The 17,250-nt window shown below is 49.4% G+C and overlaps 8 non-coding genes across 8 annotated transcripts; all 8 read right to left on the bottom strand.

Annotated features, from left to right (window-relative positions):
- Positions 1–762: 762 nt before the first annotated feature.
- On the bottom strand, positions 763–855 carry trnay-gua (transfer RNA tyrosine (anticodon GUA)). Its single transcript has 2 exons — positions 819–855; positions 763–798 (listed from the first exon to the last, which is right to left on the bottom strand). It is a non-coding gene; the product is annotated as a tRNA-Tyr (tRNA).
- Positions 856–3,095: 2,240 nt separating this feature from the next.
- trnay-gua (transfer RNA tyrosine (anticodon GUA)) lies at positions 3,096–3,188 on the bottom strand. The gene is made up of 2 exons: positions 3,152–3,188; positions 3,096–3,131 (listed from the first exon to the last, which is right to left on the bottom strand). It is a non-coding gene; the product is annotated as a tRNA-Tyr (tRNA).
- A 2,240-nt stretch (positions 3,189–5,428) lies between these two features.
- trnay-gua (transfer RNA tyrosine (anticodon GUA)) lies at positions 5,429–5,521 on the bottom strand. Its single transcript has 2 exons — positions 5,485–5,521; positions 5,429–5,464 (listed from the first exon to the last, which is right to left on the bottom strand). It is a non-coding gene; the product is annotated as a tRNA-Tyr (tRNA).
- A 2,240-nt stretch (positions 5,522–7,761) lies between these two features.
- On the bottom strand, positions 7,762–7,854 carry trnay-gua (transfer RNA tyrosine (anticodon GUA)). Its single transcript has 2 exons — positions 7,818–7,854; positions 7,762–7,797 (listed from the first exon to the last, which is right to left on the bottom strand). It is a non-coding gene; the product is annotated as a tRNA-Tyr (tRNA).
- Positions 7,855–10,094: 2,240 nt separating this feature from the next.
- Positions 10,095–10,187, bottom strand: trnay-gua (transfer RNA tyrosine (anticodon GUA)). The gene is made up of 2 exons: positions 10,151–10,187; positions 10,095–10,130 (listed from the first exon to the last, which is right to left on the bottom strand). It is a non-coding gene; the product is annotated as a tRNA-Tyr (tRNA).
- Positions 10,188–12,428: 2,241 nt separating this feature from the next.
- On the bottom strand, positions 12,429–12,521 carry trnay-gua (transfer RNA tyrosine (anticodon GUA)). Its single transcript has 2 exons — positions 12,485–12,521; positions 12,429–12,464 (listed from the first exon to the last, which is right to left on the bottom strand). It is a non-coding gene; the product is annotated as a tRNA-Tyr (tRNA).
- Positions 12,522–14,761: 2,240 nt separating this feature from the next.
- On the bottom strand, positions 14,762–14,854 carry trnay-gua (transfer RNA tyrosine (anticodon GUA)). The gene is made up of 2 exons: positions 14,818–14,854; positions 14,762–14,797 (listed from the first exon to the last, which is right to left on the bottom strand). It is a non-coding gene; the product is annotated as a tRNA-Tyr (tRNA).
- Positions 14,855–17,093: 2,239 nt separating this feature from the next.
- trnay-gua (transfer RNA tyrosine (anticodon GUA)) lies at positions 17,094–17,186 on the bottom strand. The gene is made up of 2 exons: positions 17,150–17,186; positions 17,094–17,129 (listed from the first exon to the last, which is right to left on the bottom strand). It is a non-coding gene; the product is annotated as a tRNA-Tyr (tRNA).
- Between the last annotated feature and the right edge of the window lie 64 nt (positions 17,187–17,250).

Here is a 17,250-nt window from a genome sequence, read left to right as displayed (position 1 = left end):
TCACTTCATATATCCACCTTTGCAAAAATCAAGAAGTCTTGCTTATGACATGGCAGAAAAAAGTTTGCTGTGCTTTGACCCATCTGGCGTGAACTCAGTGACACGTGAGACCACGTTTCTTTCTGGAGAATTGCCCTGAGCCAAAAGCAGAGTGGAGAATGCGGGCATCGATCCCGCTACCTCTCACATGCTAAGCGAGCGCTCTACCATTTGAGCTAATTCCCCAGCAGCTTCTTGCAGGTTGCCCTTGTTTGCTTCTCAGTCGCCTTTTCGCACTCGTCTCCAAGCTGCTCCACGACCATCAGAGAAAACCTATTTGAGGATTGGCCCACTCCTTCAATGCATTGTATCCAATCGACATTGCGGAGCAGCATCGAGCGAGCAACAGCAGGACGGGAAGCCACAGTAACGAAGAAAGAAGCCGAGAAGAGCACGAGACCACGGAAGGGAAGCGAGGTGACCGGCAAGTAGCGGCCGCCCTGTGTGTGAGGGAGCAGGCGAGAGCGCTGTCTGACTGATAGCCAACTTGTTTTGCCTGAAAGGGAGTGCTGAGTGCTTTGAAGTGTTGCTGCTCAATGGCACTCTCTGCTGGTGAGCAGACACAAATGCTCAAGCATAACAGCTGTGTGAAGGTGGATGCAGAGTGCATTAAGGTTTGAGACGAGAAAAGTGGTGTCCTGCGTCTTCAGGGCAACATGATGCATCATAAAGTGAAGAGAGCTGGTTTGAGTGAATTGCTGCTTAATCCAAAAGAACACCAGCTCCTTCGAGCCGGAATTGAACCAGCAACCTAAGGATAATCTTGCTGCATATTGCTACTACAGTCCTCTGCTCTACCAACTGAGCTATCAAAGGAAAGCTGCAAAGATGCTTCTGTGTGATGATTGTTTTCCCAGCGCATGTTGACGCATCTGGCCTCATGGAGTGGCCTCTGCGTCTTCAGTACCAGCCCATGCTGCAGCGCTGTGAGACTGTGAACCGCCAGCTACTCTTTACAGCCTGGAAAACGCGTGTGACTAACAATCACAAGAGTGTAGCTTTGACTTCTTATCAGGCTCGCAGATTTTTTGCAAGCTGTGCATTATGAATTTAAAGACCTTGCAAGCTGCCCTACTTGGTCGTGCTGCCTGGCGGCTTGCATGGCAAGTGCCTTCTTCGTGCAGCAGGCAGCGTATGTATCAGTCTGCTCAATCGAAGGTCCTGAGTTAAATGCTCAGAAAAGGAATCAGTGCTAAAAAGTCGTTCTTTTAGCTTCTTTCACTTCATATATCCACCTTTGCAAAAATCAAGAAGTCTTGCTTATGACATGGCAGAAAAAAGTTTGCTGTGCTTTGACCCATCTGGCGTGAACTCAGTGACACGTGAGACCACGTTTCTTTCTGGAGAATTGCCCTGAGCCAAAAGCAGAGTGGAGAATGCGGGCATCGATCCCGCTACCTCTCACATGCTAAGCGAGCGCTCTACCATTTGAGCTAATTCCCCAGCAGCTTCTTGCAGGTTGCCCTCGTTTGCTTCTCAGTCGCCTTTTCGCACTCGTCTCCAAGCTGCTCCACGACCATCAGAGAAAACCTATTTGAGGACTAGCCCACTCCTTGTATCCAATCGACATTGCGGAGCAGCAGCGAGCGAGCAACAGCAGGACGCGAAGCCACAGTAATGAAGAAAGAAGCCGAGAAGAGCACGAGACCGCGAAAGGGAAGCGAGGTGACCGGCAAGTAGCGGCCGCCCTGTGTGTGAGGGAGCAGGCGAGAGCGCTGTCTGACTGATAGCCAACTTGTTTTGCCTGAAAGGGAGTGCTGAGTGCTTTGAAGTGTTGCTGCCCACGTCTGCGTGTTGCAGACTGGCGCAATCCAAGATCCAGGATTACGTGCTGAGGGACGCACTTAAAATTGGTACAGTCGCCGCAAAGGCACGGTGGGGAAGGGCCACAGTTTAAAGGCCTTCTGCCACGGTAAACCCGGGGGCAGGAATCAGTACACAACTCCCCTCGGGCTGTACTTGCAACTTCTTTTTCGTGTACATGGAGCACCATGATCTGCAAACACCTATGTAGTGCCATGTACAATGTAAGGTCTGTTTCGTAATGCACGTTGAAAAGAAAAAAATGTAAACGTACCGTCACCCATTCCGTGTACTGTATAGTGACACATGTAATGTAATTTTGTTGAATGTACTACAAGGTATCCCGTATTGTACTTGATCTGAAAAGCAAATAAATGTATAGAACGGAACTGCCGTCAGCACCCAAATGTAATGTATGGGATTGCTGACCGCAGCTAAACATACTGAACTGCTTTTGAATGTACTGTACAAATTCTTTTGGCTTCTCTCACCTCATATATCCATCTTTGCAAAAATCAAGAAGTCTTGCTTCTGACATGGCAGAAAATGGTTTGCTGGGCTTTGGCCCATCTGCCGTGAACTCAGTGAGTGACACGTGAGATCACGTTTCTTTCTGGAGAATTGCCCTGAGCCAAAAGCAGAGTGGAGAATGCGGGCATCGATCCCGCTACCTCTCACATGCGAAGCAAGCGCTCTACCATTTGAGCTAATTCCCCAGTAGCTTCTTGCAGTTGAGCCTCGTTTGCTTCTCAGTCGCCTTTTCGCACTCGTCTCCAAGCTGCTCCACGACCATCAGAGAAAACCTATTTGAGGATTGGCCCACTCCTTCAATGCATTGTATCCAATCGACATTGCGGAGCAGCATCGAGCGAGCAACAGCAGGACGGGAAGCCACAGTAACGAAGAAAGAAGCCGAGAAGAGCACGAGACCACGGAAGGGAAGCGAGGTGACCGGCAAGTAGCGGCCGCCCTGTGTGTGAGGGAGCAGGCGAGAGCGCTGTCTGACTGATAGCCAACTTGTTTTGCCTGAAAGGGAGTGCTGAGTGCTTTGAAGTGTTGCTGCTCAATGGCACTCTCTGCTGGTGAGCAGACACAAATGCTCAAGCATAACAGCTGTGTGAAGGTGGATGCAGAGTGCATTAAGGTTTGAGACGAGAAAAGTGGTGTCCTGCGTCTTCAGGGCAACATGATGCATCATAAAGTGAAGAGAGCTGGTTTGAGTGAATTGCTGCTTAATCCAAAAGAACACCAGCTCCTTCGAGCCAGAATTGAACCAGCAACCTAAGGATAATCTTGCTGCATATTGCTACTACAGTCCTCTGCTCTACCAACTGAGCTATCAAAGGAAAGCTGCAAAGATGCTTCTGTGTGATGATTGTTTTCCCAGCGCATGTTGACGCATCTGGCCTCATGGAGTGGCCTGTGCGTCTTCAGTACCAGCCCATGCTGCAGCGCTGTGAGACTGTGAACCGCCAGCTACTCTTTACAGCCTGGAAAACGCGTGTGACTAACAATCACAAGAGTGTAGCTTTGACTTCTTATCAGGCTCGCACATTTTTTGCAAGCTGTGCATTATGAATTTAACGACCTTGCAAGCTGCCCTACTTGGTCGTGCTGCCTGGCGGCTTGCATGGCAAGTGCCTTCTTCGTGCAGCAGGCAGCGTATGTATCAGTCTGCTCAATCGAAGGTCCTGAGTTAAATGCTCAGAAAAGGAATCAATGCTAAAAAGTCGTTCTTTTAGCTTCTTTCACTTCATATATCCACCTTTGCAAAAATCAAGAAGTCTTGCTTATGACATGGCAGAAAAAAGTTTGCTGTGCTTTGACCCATCTGGCGTGAACTCAGTGACACGTGAGACCACGTTTCTTTCTGGAGAATTGCCCTGAGCCAAAAGCAGAGTGGAGAATGCGGGCATCGATCCCGCTACCTCTCACATGCTAAGCGAGCGCTCTACCATTTGAGCTAATTCCCCAGCAGCTTCTTGCAGGTTGCCCTCGTTTGCTTCTCAGTCGCCTTTTCGCACTCGTCTCCAAGCTGCTCCACGACCATCAGAGAAAACCTATTTGAGGACTAGCCCACTCCTTGTATCCAATCGACATTGCGGAGCAGCATCGAGCGAGCAACAGCAGGACGGGAAGCCACAGTAACGAAGAAAGAAGCCGAGAAGAGCACGAGACCGCGGAAGGGAAGCGAGGTGACCGGCAAGTAGCGGCCGCCCTGTGTGTGAGGGTGCAGGCGAGAGCGCTGTCTGACTGATAGCCAACTTGTTTTGCCTGAAAGGGAGTGCTGAGTGCTTTGAAGTGTTGCTGCCCACGTCTGCGTGTTGCAGACTGGCGCAATCCAAGATCCAGGATTACGTGCTGAGGGACGCACTTAAAATTGGTACAGTCGCCGCAAAGGCACGGTGGGGAAGGGCCACAGTTTAAAGGCCTTCTGCCACGGTAAACCCGGGGGCAGGAATCAGTACACAACTCCCCTCGGGCTGTACTTGCAACTTCTTTTTCGTGTACATGGAGCACCATGATCTGCAAACACCTATGTAGTGCCATGTACAATGTAAGGTCTGTTTCGTAATGCACGTTGAAAAGAAAAAAATGTAAACGTACCGTCACCCATTCCGTGTACTGTATAGTGACACATGTAATGTAATTTTGTTGAATGTACTACAAGGTATCCCGTATTGTACTTGATCTGAAAAGCAAATAAATGTATAGAACGGAACTGCCGTCAGCACCCAAATGTAATGTATGGGATTGCTGACCGCAGCTAAACATACTGAACTGCTTTTGAATGTACTGTACAAATTCTTTTGGCTTCTCTCACCTCATATATCCATCTTTGCAAAAATCAAGAAGTCTTGCTTCTGACATGGCAGAAAATGGTTTGCTGGGCTTTGGCCCATCTGCCGTGAACTCAGTGAGTGACACGTGAGATCACGTTTCTTTCTGGAGAATTGCCCTGAGCCAAAAGCAGAGTGGAGAATGCGGGCATCGATCCCGCTACCTCTCACATGCGAAGCAAGCGCTCTACCATTTGAGCTAATTCCCCAGTAGCTTCTTGCAGTTGAGCCTCGTTTGCTTCTCAGTCGCCTTTTCGCACTCGTCTCCAAGCTGCTCCACGACCATCAGAGAAAACCTATTTGAGGATTGGCCCACTCCTTCAATGCATTGTATCCAATCGACATTGCGGAGCAGCATCGAGCGAGCAACAGCAGGACGGGAAGCCACAGTAACGAAGAAAGAAGCCGAGAAGAGCACGAGACCACGGAAGGGAAGCGAGGTGACCGGCAAGTAGCGGCCGCCCTGTGTGTGAGGGAGCAGGCGAGAGCGCTGTCTGACTGATAGCCAACTTGTTTTGCCTGAAAGGGAGTGCTGAGTGCTTTGAAGTGTTGCTGCTCAATGGCACTCTCTGCTGGTGAGCAGACACAAATGCTCAAGCATAACAGCTGTGTGAAGGTGGATGCAGAGTGCATTAAGGTTTGAGACGAGAAAAGTGGTGTCCTGCGTCTTCAGGGCAACATGATGCATCATAAAGTGAAGAGAGCTGGTTTGAGTGAATTGCTGCTTAATCCAAAAGAACACCAGCTCCTTCGAGCCGGAATTGAACCAGCAACCTAAGGATAATCTTGCTGCATATTGCTACTACAGTCCTCTGCTCTACCAACTGAGCTATCAAAGGAAAGCTGCAAAGATGCTTCTGTGTGATGATTGTTTTCCCAGCGCATGTTGACGCATCTGGCCTCATGGAGTGGCCTGTGCGTCTTCAGTACCAGCCCATGCTGCAGCGCTGTGAGACTGTGAACCGCCAGCTACTCTTTACAGCCTGGAAAACGCGTGTGACTAACAATCACAAGAGTGTAGCTTTGACTTCTTATCAGGCTCGCACATTTTTTGCAAGCTGTGCATTATGAATTTAAAGACCTTGCAAGCTGCCCTACTTGGTCGTGCTGCCTGGCGGCTTGCATGGCAAGTGCCTTCTTCGTGCAGCAGGCAGCGTATGTATCAGTCTGCTCAATCGAAGGTCCTGAGTTAAATGCTCAGAAAAGGAATCAGTGCTAAAAAGTCGTTCTTTTAGCTTCTTTCACTTCATATATCCACCTTTGCAAAAATCAAGAAGTCTTGCTTATGACATGGCAGAAAAAAGTTTGCTGTGCTTTGACCCATCTGGCGTGAACTCAGTGACACGTGAGACCACGTTTCTTTCTGGAGAATTGCCCTGAGCCAAAAGCAGAGTGGAGAATGCGGGCATCGATCCCGCTACCTCTCACATGCTAAGCGAGCGCTCTACCATTTGAGCTAATTCCCCAGCAGCTTCTTGCAGGTTGCCCTCGTTTGCTTCTCAGTCGCCTTTTCGCACTCGTCTCCAAGCTGCTCCACGACCATCAGAGAAAACCTATTTGAGGACTAGCCCACTCCTTGTATCCAATCGACATTGCGGAGCAGCAGCGAGCGAGCAACAGCAGGACGCGAAGCCACAGTAACGAAGAAAGAAGCCGAGAAGAGCACGAGACCGCGAAAGGGAAGCGAGGTGACCGGCAAGTAGCGGCCGCCCTGTGTGTGAGGGAGCAGGCGAGAGCGCTGTCTGACTGATAGCCAACTTGTTTTGCCTGAAAGGGAGTGCTGAGTGCTTTGAAGTGTTGCTGCCCACGTCTGCGTGTTGCAGACTGGCGCAATCCAAGATCCAGGATTACGTGCCGAGGGACGCACTTAAAATTGGTACAGTCGCCGCAAAGGCACGGTGGGGAAGGGCCACAGTTTAAAGGCCTTCTGCCACGGTAAACCCGGGGGCAGGAATCAGTACACAACTCCCCTCGGGCTGTACTTGCAACTTCTTTTTCGTGTACATGGAGCACCATGATCTGCAAACACCTATGTAGTGCCATGTACAATGTAAGGTCTGTTTCGTAATGCACGTTGAAAAGAAAAAAATGTAAACGTACCGTCACCCATTCCGTGTACTGTATAGTGACACATGTAATGTAATTTTGTTGAATGTACTACAAGGTATCCCGTATTGTACTTGATCTGAAAAGCAAGGAAATGTATAGAACGGAACTGCCGTCAGCACCCAAATGTAATGTATGGGATTGCTGACCGCAGCTAAACATACTGAACTGCTTTTGAATGTACTGTACAAATTCTTTTGGCTTCTCTCACCTCATATATCCATCTTTGCAAAAATCAAGAAGTCTTGCTTCTGACATGGCAGAAAATGGTTTGCTGGGCTTTGGCCCATCTGCCGTGAACTCAGTGAGTGACACGTGAGATCACGTTTCTTTCTGGAGAATTGCCCTGAGCCAAAAGCAGAGTGGAGAATGCGGGCATCGATCCCGCTACCTCTCACATGCGAAGCAAGCGCTCTACCATTTGAGCTAATTCCCCAGTAGCTTCTTGCAGTTGAGCCTCGTTTGCTTCTCAGTCGCCTTTTCGCACTCGTCTCCAAGCTGCTCCACGACCATCAGAGAAAACCTATTTGAGGATTGGCCCACTCCTTCAATGCATTGTATCCAATCGACATTGCGGAGCAGCATCGAGCGAGCAACAGCAGGACGGGAAGCCACAGTAACGAAGAAAGAAGCCGAGAAGAGCACGAGACCACGGAAGGGAAGCGAGGTGACCGGCAAGTAGCGGCCGCCCTGTGTGTGAGGGAGCAGGCGAGAGCGCTGTCTGACTGATAGCCAACTTGTTTTGCCTGAAAGGGAGTGCTGAGTGCTTTGAAGTGTTGCTGCTCAATGGCACTCTCTGCTGGTGAGCAGACACAAATGCTCAAGCATAACAGCTGTGTGAAGGTGGATGCAGAGTGCATTAAGGTTTGAGACGAGAAAAGTGGTGTCCTGCGTCTTCAGGGCAACATGATGCATCATAAAGTGAAGAGAGCTGGTTTGAGTGAATTGCTGCTTAATCCAAAAGAACACCAGCTCCTTCGAGCCGGAATTGAACCAGCAACCTAAGGATAATCTTGCTGCATATTGCTACTACAGTCCTCTGCTCTACCAACTGAGCTATCAAAGGAAAGCTGCAAAGATGCTTCTGTGTGATGATTGTTTTCCCAGCGCATGTTGACGCATCTGGCCTCATGGAGTGGCCTGTGCGTCTTCAGTACCAGCCCATGCTGCAGCGCTGTGAGACTGTGAACCGCCAGCTACTCTTTACAGCCTGGAAAACGCGTGTGACTAACAATCACAAGAGTGTAGCTTTGACTTCTTATCAGGCTCGCACATTTTTTGCAAGCTGTGCATTATGAATTTAAAGACCTTGCAAGCTGCCCTACTTGGTCGTGCTGCCTGGCGGCTTGCATGGCAAGTGCCTTCTTCGTGCAGCAGGCAGCGTATGTATCAGTCTGCTCAATCGAAGGTCCTGAGTTAAATGCTCAGAAAAGGAATCAGTGCTAAAAAGTCGTTCTTTTAGCTTCTTTCACTTCATATATCCACCTTTGCAAAAATCAAGAAGTCTTGCTTATGACATGGCAGAAAAAAGTTTGCTGTGCTTTGACCCATCTGGCGTGAACTCAGTGACACGTGAGACCACGTTTCTTTCTGGAGAATTGCCCTGAGCCAAAAGCAGAGTGGAGAATGCGGGCATCGATCCCGCTACCTCTCACATGCTAAGCGAGCGCTCTACCATTTGAGCTAATTCCCCAGCAGCTTCTTGCAGGTTGCCCTCGTTTGCTTCTCAGTCGCCTTTTCGCACTCGTCTCCAAGCTGCTCCACGACCATCAGAGAAAACCTATTTGAGGACTAGCCCACTCCTTGTATCCAATCGACATTGCGGAGCAGCAGCGAGCGAGCAACAGCAGGACGCGAAGCCACAGTAACGAAGAAAGAAGCCGAGAAGAGCACGAGACCGCGAAAGGGAAGCGAGGTGACCGGCAAGTAGCGGCCGCCCTGTGTGTGAGGGAGCAGGCGAGAGCGCTGTCTGACTGATAGCCAACTTGTTTTGCCTGAAAGGGAGTGCTGAGTGCTTTGAAGTGTTGCTGCCCACGTCTGCGTGTTGCAGACTGGCGCAATCCAAGATCCAGGATTACGTGCTGAGGGACGCACTTAAAATTGGTACAGTCGCCGCAAAGGCACGGTGGGGAAGGGCCACAGTTTAAAGGCCTTCTGCCACGGTAAACCCGGGGGCAGGAATCAGTACACAACTCCCCTCGGGCTGTACTTGCAACTTCTTTTTCGTGTACATGGAGCACCATGATCTGCAAACACCTATGTAGTGCCATGTACAATGTAAGGTCTGTTTCGTAATGCACGTTGAAAAGAAAAAAATTTAAACGTACCGTCACCCATTCCGTGTACTGTATAGTGACACATGTAATGTAATTTTGTTGAATGTACTACAAGGTATCCCGTATTGTACTTGATCTGAAAAGCAAATAAATGTATAGAACGGAACTGCCGTCAGCACCCAAATGTAATGTATGGGATTGCTGACCGCAGCTAAACATACTGAACTGCTTTTGAATGTACTGTACAAATTCTTTTGGCTTCTCTCACCTCATATATCCATCTTTGCAAAAATCAAGAAGTCTTGCTTCTGACATGGCAGAAAATGGTTTGCTGGGCTTTGGCCCATCTGCCGTGAACTCAGTGAGTGACACGTGAGATCACGTTTCTTTCTGGAGAATTGCCCTGAGCCAAAAGCAGAGTGGAGAATGCGGGCATCGATCCCGCTACTTCTCACATGCGAAGCAAGCGCTCTACCATTTGAGCTAATTCCCCAGTAGCTTCTTGCAGTTGAGCCTCGTTTGCTTCTCAGTCGCCTTTTCGCACTCGTCTCCAAGCTGCTCCACGACCATCAGAGAAAACCTATTTGAGGATTGGCCCACTCCTTCAATGCATTGTATCCAATCGACATTGCGGAGCAGCATCGAGCGAGCAACAGCAGGACGGGAAGCCACAGTAACGAAGAAAGAAGCCGAGAAGAGCACGAGACCACGGAAGGGAAGCGAGGTGACCGGCAAGTAGCGGCCGCCCTGTGTGTGAGGGAGCAGGCGAGAGCGCTGTCTGACTGATAGCCAACTTGTTTTGCCTGAAAGGGAGTGCTGAGTGCTTTGAAGTGTTGCTGCTCAATGGCACTCTCTGCTGGTGAGCAGACACAAATGCTCAAGCATAACAGCTGTGTGAAGGTGGATGCAGAGTGCATTAAGGTTTGAGACGAGAAAAGTGGTGTCCTGCGTCTTCAGGGCAACATGATGCATCATAAAGTGAAGAGAGCTGGTTTGAGTGAATTGCTGCTTAATCCAAAAGAACACCAGCTCCTTCGAGCCGGAATTGAACCAGCAACCTAAGGATAATCTTGCTGCATATTGCTACTACAGTCCTCTGCTCTACCAACTGAGCTATCAAAGGAAAGCTGCAAAGATGCTTCTGTGTGATGATTGTTTTCCCAGCGCATGTTGACGCATCTGGCCTCATGGAGTGGCCTGTGCGTCTTCAGTACCAGCCAATGCTGCAGCGCTGTGAGACTGTGAACCGCCAGCTACTCTGTACAGCCTGGAAAACGCGTGTGACTAACAATCACAAGAGTGTAGCTTTGACTTCTTATCAGGCTCGCAGATTTTTTGCAAGCTGTGCATTATGAATTTACAAAAACCTTGCAAGCTGCCCTACTTGGTCGTGCTGCCTGGCGGCTTGCATGGCAAGTGCCTTCTTCGTGCAGCAGGCAGCGTATGTATCAGTCTGCTCAATCGAAGGTCCTGAGTTAAATGCTCAGAAAAGGAATCAGTGCTAAAAAGTCGTTCTTTTAGCTTCTTTCACTTCATATATCCACCTTTGCAAAAATCAAGAAGTCTTGCTTATGACATGGCAGAAAAAAGTTTGCTGTGCTTTGACCCATCTGGCGTGAACTCAGTGACACGTGAGACCACGTTTCTTTCTGGAGAATTGCCCTGAGCCAAAAGCAGAGTGGAGAATGCGGGCATCGATCCCGCTACCTCTCACATGCTAAGCGAGCGCTCTACCATTTGAGCTAATTCCCCAGCAGCTTCTTGCAGGTTGCCCTCGTTTGCTTCTCAGTCGCCTTTTCGCACTCGTCTCCAAGCTGCTCCACGACCATCAGAGAAAACCTATTTGAGGACTAGCCCACTCCTTGTATCCAATCGACATTGCGGAGCAGCAGCGAGCGAGCAACAGCAGGACGCGAAGCCACAGTAACGAAGAAAGAAGCCGAGAAGAGCACGAGACCGCGAAAGGGAAGCGAGGTGACCGGCAAGTAGCGGCCGCCCTGTGTGTGAGGGAGCAGGCGAGAGCGCTGTCTGACTGATAGCCAACTTGTTTTGCCTGAAAGGGAGTGCTGAGTGCTTTGAAGTGTTGCTGCCCACGTCTGCGTGTTGCAGACTGGCGCAATCCAAGATCCAGGATTACGTGCTGAGGGACGCACTTAAAATTGGTACAGTCGCCGCAAAGGCACGGTGGGGAAGGGCCACAGTTTAAAGGCCTTCTGCCACGGTAAACCCGGGGGCAGGAATCAGTACACAACTCCCCTCGGGCTGTACTTGCAACTTCTTTTTCGTGTACATGGAGCACCATGATCTGCAAACACCTATGTAGTGCCATGTACAATGTAAGGTCTGTTTCGTAATGCACGTTGAAAAGAAAAAAATGTAAACGTACCGTCACCCATTCCGTGTACTGTATAGTGACACATGTAATGTAATTTTGTTGAATGTACTACAAGGTATCCCGTATTGTACTTGATCTGAAAAGCAAATAAATATATAGAACGGAACTGCCGTCAGCACCCAAATGTAATGTATGGGATTGCTGACCGCAGCTAAACATACTGAACTGCTTTTGAATGTACTGTACAAATTCTTTTGCTTCTCTCACCTCATATATCCATCTTTGCAAAAATCAAGAAGTCTTGCTTCTGACATGGCAGAAAATGGTTTGCTGGGCTTTGGCCCATCTGCCGTGAACTCAGTGAGTGACACGTGAGATCACGTTTCTTTCTGGAGAATTGCCCTGAGCCAAAAGCAGAGTGGAGAATGCGGGCATCGATCCCGCTACCTCTCACATGCTAAGCAAGCGCTCTACCATTTGAGCTAATTCCCCAGTAGCTTCTTGCAGTTGAGCCTCGTTTGCTTCTCAGTCGCCTTTTCGCACTCGTCTCCAAGCTGCTCCACGACCATCAGAGAAAACCTATTTGAGGATTGGCCCACTCCTTCAATGCATTGTATCCAATCGACATTGCGGAGCAGCATCGAGCGAGCAACAGCAGGACGGGAAGCCACAGTAACGAAGAAAGAAGCCGAGAAGAGCACGAGACCACGGAAGGGAAGCGAGGTGACCGGCAAGTAGCGGCCGCCCTGTGTGTGAGGGAGCAGGCGAGAGCGCTGTCTGACTGATAGCCAACTTGTTTTGCCTGAAAGGGAGTGCTGAGTGCTTTGAAGTGTTGCTGCTCAATGGCACTCTCTGCTGGTGAGCAGACACAAATGCTCAAGCATAACAGCTGTGTGAAGGTGGATGCAGAGTGCATTAAGGTTTGAGACGAGAAAAGTGGTGTCCTGCGTCTTCAGGGCAACATGATGCATCATAAAGTGAAGAGAGCTGGTTTGAGTGAATTGCTGCTTAATCCAAAAGAACACCAGCTCCTTCGAGCCGGAATTGAACCAGCAACCTAAGGATAATCTTGCTGCATATTGCTACTACAGTCCTCTGCTCTACCAACTGAGCTATCAAAGGAAAGCTGCAAAGATGCTTCTGTGTGATGATTGTTTTCCCAGCGCATGTTGACGCATCTGGCCTCATGGAGTGGCCTGTGCGTCTTCAGTACCAGCCCATGCTGCAGCGCTGTGAGACTGTGAACCGCCAGCTACTCTTTACAGCCTGGAAAACGCGTGTGACTAACAATCACAAGAGTGTAGCTTTGACTTCTTATCAGGCTCGCAGATTTTTTGCAAGCTGTGCATTATGAATTTAAAGGCCTTGCAAGCTGCCCTACTTGGTCGTGCTGCCTGGCGGCTTGCATGGCAAGTGCCTTCTTCGTGCAGCAGGCAGCGTATGTATCAGTCTGCTCAATCGAAGGTCCTGAGTTAAATGCTCAGAAAAGGAATCAATGCTAAAAAGTCGTTCTTTTAGCTTCTTTCACTTCATATATCCACCTTTGCAAAAATCAAGAAGTCTTGCTTATGACATGGCAGAAAAAAGTTTGCTGTGCTTTGACCCATCTGGCGTGAACTCAGTGACACGTGAGACCACGTTTCTTTCTGGAGAATTGCCCTGAGCCAAAAGCAGAGTGGAGAATGCGGGCATCGATCCCGCTACCTCTCACATGCTAAGCGAGCGCTCTACCATTTGAGCTAATTCCCCAGCAGCTTCTTGCAGGTTGCCCTCGTTTGCTTCTCAGTCGCCTTTTCGCACTCGTCTCCAAGCTGCTCCACGACCATCAGAGAAAACCTATTTGAGGACTAGCCCACTCCTTGTATCCAATCGACATTGCGGAGCAGCAGCGAGCGAGCAACAGCAGGACGCGAAGCCACAGTAACGAAGAAAGAAGCCGAGAAGAGCACGAGACCGCGAAAGGGAAGCGAGGTGACCGGCAAGTAGCGGCCGCCCTGTGTGTGAGGGAGCAGGCGAGAGCGCTGTCTGACTGATAGCCAACTTGTTTTGCCTGAAAGGGAGTGCTGAGTGCTTTGAAGTGTTGCTGCCCACGTCTGCGTGTTGCAGACTGGCGCAATCCAAGATCCAGGATTACGTGCTGAGGGACGCACTTAAAATTGGTACAGTCGCCGCAAAGGCACGGTGGGGAAGGGCCACAGTTTAAAGGCCTTCTGCCACGGTAAACCCGGGGGCAGGAATCAGTACACAACTCCCCTCGGGCTGTACTTGCAACTTCTTTTTCGTGTACATGGAGCACCATGATCTGCAAACACCTATGTAGTGCCATGTACAATGTAAGGTCTGTTTCGTAATGCACGTTGAAAAGAAAAAAATGTAAACGTACCGTCACCCATTCCGTGTACTGTATAGTGACACATGTAATGTAATTTTGTTGAATGTACTACAAGGTATCCCGTATTGTACTTGATCTGAAAAGCAAATAAATGTATAGAACGGAACTGCCGTCAGCACCCAAATGTAATGTATGGGATTGCTGACCGCAGCTAAACATACTGAACTGCTTTTGAATGTACTGTACAAATTCTTTTGGCTTCTCTCACCTCATATATCCATCTTTGCAAAAATCAAGAAGTCTTGCTTCTGACATGGCAGAAAATGGTTTGCTGGGCTTTGGCCCATCTGCCGTGAACTCAGTGAGTGACACGTGAGATCACGTTTCTTTCTGGAGAATTGCCCTGAGCCAAAAGCAGAGTGGAGAATGCGGGCATCGATCCCGCTACCTCTCACATGCGAAGCAAGCGCTCTACCATTTGAGCTAATTCCCCAGTAGCTTCTTGCAGTTGAGCCTCGTTTGCTTCTCAGTCGCCTTTTCGCACTCGTCTCCAAGCTGCTCCACGACCATCAGAGAAAACCTATTTGAGGATTGGCCCACTCCTTCAATGCATTGTATCCAATCGACATTGCGGAGCAGCATCGAGCGAGCAACAGCAGGACGGGAAGCCACAGTAACGAAGAAAGAAGCCGAGAAGAGCACGAGACCACGGAAGGGAAGCGAGGTGACCGGCAAGTAGCGGCCGCCCTGTGTGTGAGGGAGCAGGCGAGAGCGCTGTCTGACTGATAGCCAACTTGTTTTGCCTGAAAGGGAGTGCTGAGTGCTTTGAAGTGTTGCTGCTCAATGGCACTCTCTGCTGGTGAGCAGACACAAATGCTCAAGCATAACAGCTGTGTGAAGGTGGATGCAGAGTGCATTAAGGTTTGAGACGAGAAAAGTGGTGTCCTGCGTCTTCAGGGCAACATGATGCATCATAAAGTGAAGAGAGCTGGTTTGAGTGAATTGCTGCTTAATCCAAAAGAACACCAGCTCCTTCGAGCCGGAATTGAACCAGCAACCTAAGGATAATCTTGCTGCATATTGCTACTACAGTCCTCTGCTCCACCAACTGAGCTATCAAAGGAAAGCTGCAAAGATGCTTCTGTGTGATGATTGTTTTCCCAGCGCATGTTGACGCATCTGGCCTCATGGAGTGGCCTGTGCGTCTTCAGTACCAGCCCATGCTGCAGCGCTGTGAGACTGTGAACCGCCAGCTACTCTTTACAGCCTGGAAAACGCGTGTGACTAACAATCACAAGAGTGTAGCTTTGACTTCTTATCAGGCTCGCAGATTTTTTGCAAGCTGTGCATTATGAATTTAAAGACCTTGCAAGCTGCCCTACTTGGTCGTGCTGCCTGGCGGCTTGCATGGCAAGTGCCTTCTTCGTGCAGCAGGCAGCGTATGTATCAGTCTGCTCAATCGAAGGTCCTGAGTTAAATGCTCAGAAAAGGAATCAATGCTAAAAAGTCGTTCTTTTAGCTTCTTTCACTTCATATATCCACCTTTGCAAAAATCAAGAAGTCTTGCTTATGACATGGCAGAAAAAAGTTTGCTGTGCTTTGACCCATCTGGCGTGAACTCAGTGACACGTGAGACCACGTTTCTTTCTGGAGAATTGCCCTGAGCCAAAAGCAGAGTGGAGAATGCGGGCATCAATCCCGCTACCTCTCACGTGCTAAGCGAGCGCTCTACCATTTGAGCTAATTCCCCAGCAGCTTCTTGCAGGTTGCCCTCGTTTATTCTCAGTCGCCTTTTCGCACTCGTCTCCAAGCTGCTCCACGACCATCAGAGAAAACCTATTTGAGGACTAGCCCACTCCTTGTATCCAATCGACATTGCGGAGCAGCAGCGAGCGAGCAACAGCAGGACGCGAAGCCACAGTAACGAAGAAAGAAGCCGAGAAGAGCACGAGACCGCGAAAGGGAAGCGAGGTGACCGGCAAGTAGCGGCCGCCCTGTGTGTGAGGGAGCAGGCGAGAGCGCTGTCTGACTGATAGCCAACTTGTTTTGCCTGAAAGGGAGTGCTGAGTGCTTTGAAGTGTTGCTGCCCACGTCTGCGTGTTGCAGACTGGCGCAATCCAAGATCCAGGATTACGTGCCGAGGGACGCACTTAAAATTGGTACAGTCGCCGCAAAGGCACGGTGGGGAAGGGCCACAGTTTAAAGGCCTTCTGCCACGGTAAACCCGGGGGCAGGAATCAGTACACAACTCCCCTCGGGCTGTACTTGCAACTTCTTTTTCGTGTACATGGAGCACCATGATCTGCAAACACCTATGTAGTGCCATGTACAATGTAAGGTCTGTTTCGTAATGCACGTTGAAAAGAAAAAAATGTAAACGTACCGTCACCCATTCCGTGTACTGTATAGTGACACATGTAATGTAATTTTGTTGAATGTACTACAAGGTATCCCGTATTGTACTTGATCTGAAAAGCAAGGAAATGTATAGAACGGAACTGCCGTCAGCACCCAAATGTAATGTATGGGATTGCTGACCGCAGCTAAACATACTGAACTGCTTTTGAATGTACTGTACAAATTCTTTTGGCTTCTCTCACCTCATATATCCATCTTTGCAAAAATCAAGAAGTCTTGCTTCTGACATGGCAGAAAATGGTTTGCTGGGCTTTGGCCCATCTGCCGTGAACTCAGTGAGTGACACGTGAGATCACGTTTCTTTCTGGAGAATTGCCCTGAGCCAAAAGCAGAGTGGAGAATGCGGGCATCGATCCCGCTACCTCTCACATGCGAAGCAAGCGCTCTACCATTTGAGCTAATTCCCCAGTAGCTTCTTGCAGTTGAGCCTCGTTTGCTTCTCAGTCGCCTTTTCGCACTCGTCTCCAAGCTGCTCCACGACCATCAGAGAAAACCTATTTGAGGATTGGCCCACTCCTTCAATGCATTGTATCCAATCGACATTGCGGAGCAGCATCGAGCGAGCAACAGCAGGACGGGAAGCCACAGTAACGAAGAAAGAAGCCGAGAAGAGCACGAGACCACGGAAGGGAAGCGAGGTGACCGGCAAGTAGCGGCCGCCCTGTGTGTGAGGGAGCAGGCGAGAGCGCTGTCTGACTGATAGCCAACTTGTTTTGCCTGAAAGGGAGTGCTGAGTGCTTTGAAGTGTTGCTGCTCAATGGCACTCTCTGCTGGTGAGCAGACACAAATGCTCAAGCATAACAGCTGTGTGAAGGTGGATGCAGAGTGCATTAAGGTTTGAGACGAGAAAAGTGGTGTCCTGCGTCTTCAGGGCAACATGATGCATCATAAAGTGAAGAGAGCTGGTTTGAGTGAATTGCTGCTTAATCCAAAAGAACACCAGCTCCTTCGAGCCGGAATTGAACCAGCAACCTAAGGATAATCTTGCTGCATATTGCTACTACAGTCCTCTGCTCTACCAACTGAGCTATCAAAGGAAAGCTGCAAAGATGCTTCTGTGTGATGATTGTTTTCCCAGCGCATGTTGACGCATCTGGCCTC

This window comes from Pristiophorus japonicus, unplaced genomic scaffold (assembly GCF_044704955.1).
Source record: "Pristiophorus japonicus isolate sPriJap1 unplaced genomic scaffold, sPriJap1.hap1 HAP1_SCAFFOLD_429, whole genome shotgun sequence".
Taxonomy (NCBI): domain Eukaryota; kingdom Metazoa; phylum Chordata; class Chondrichthyes; family Pristiophoridae; genus Pristiophorus; species Pristiophorus japonicus.
Note: the sequence above shows the minus strand (reverse complement) of the source record. Positions and strands in the feature narration are given on the sequence as shown.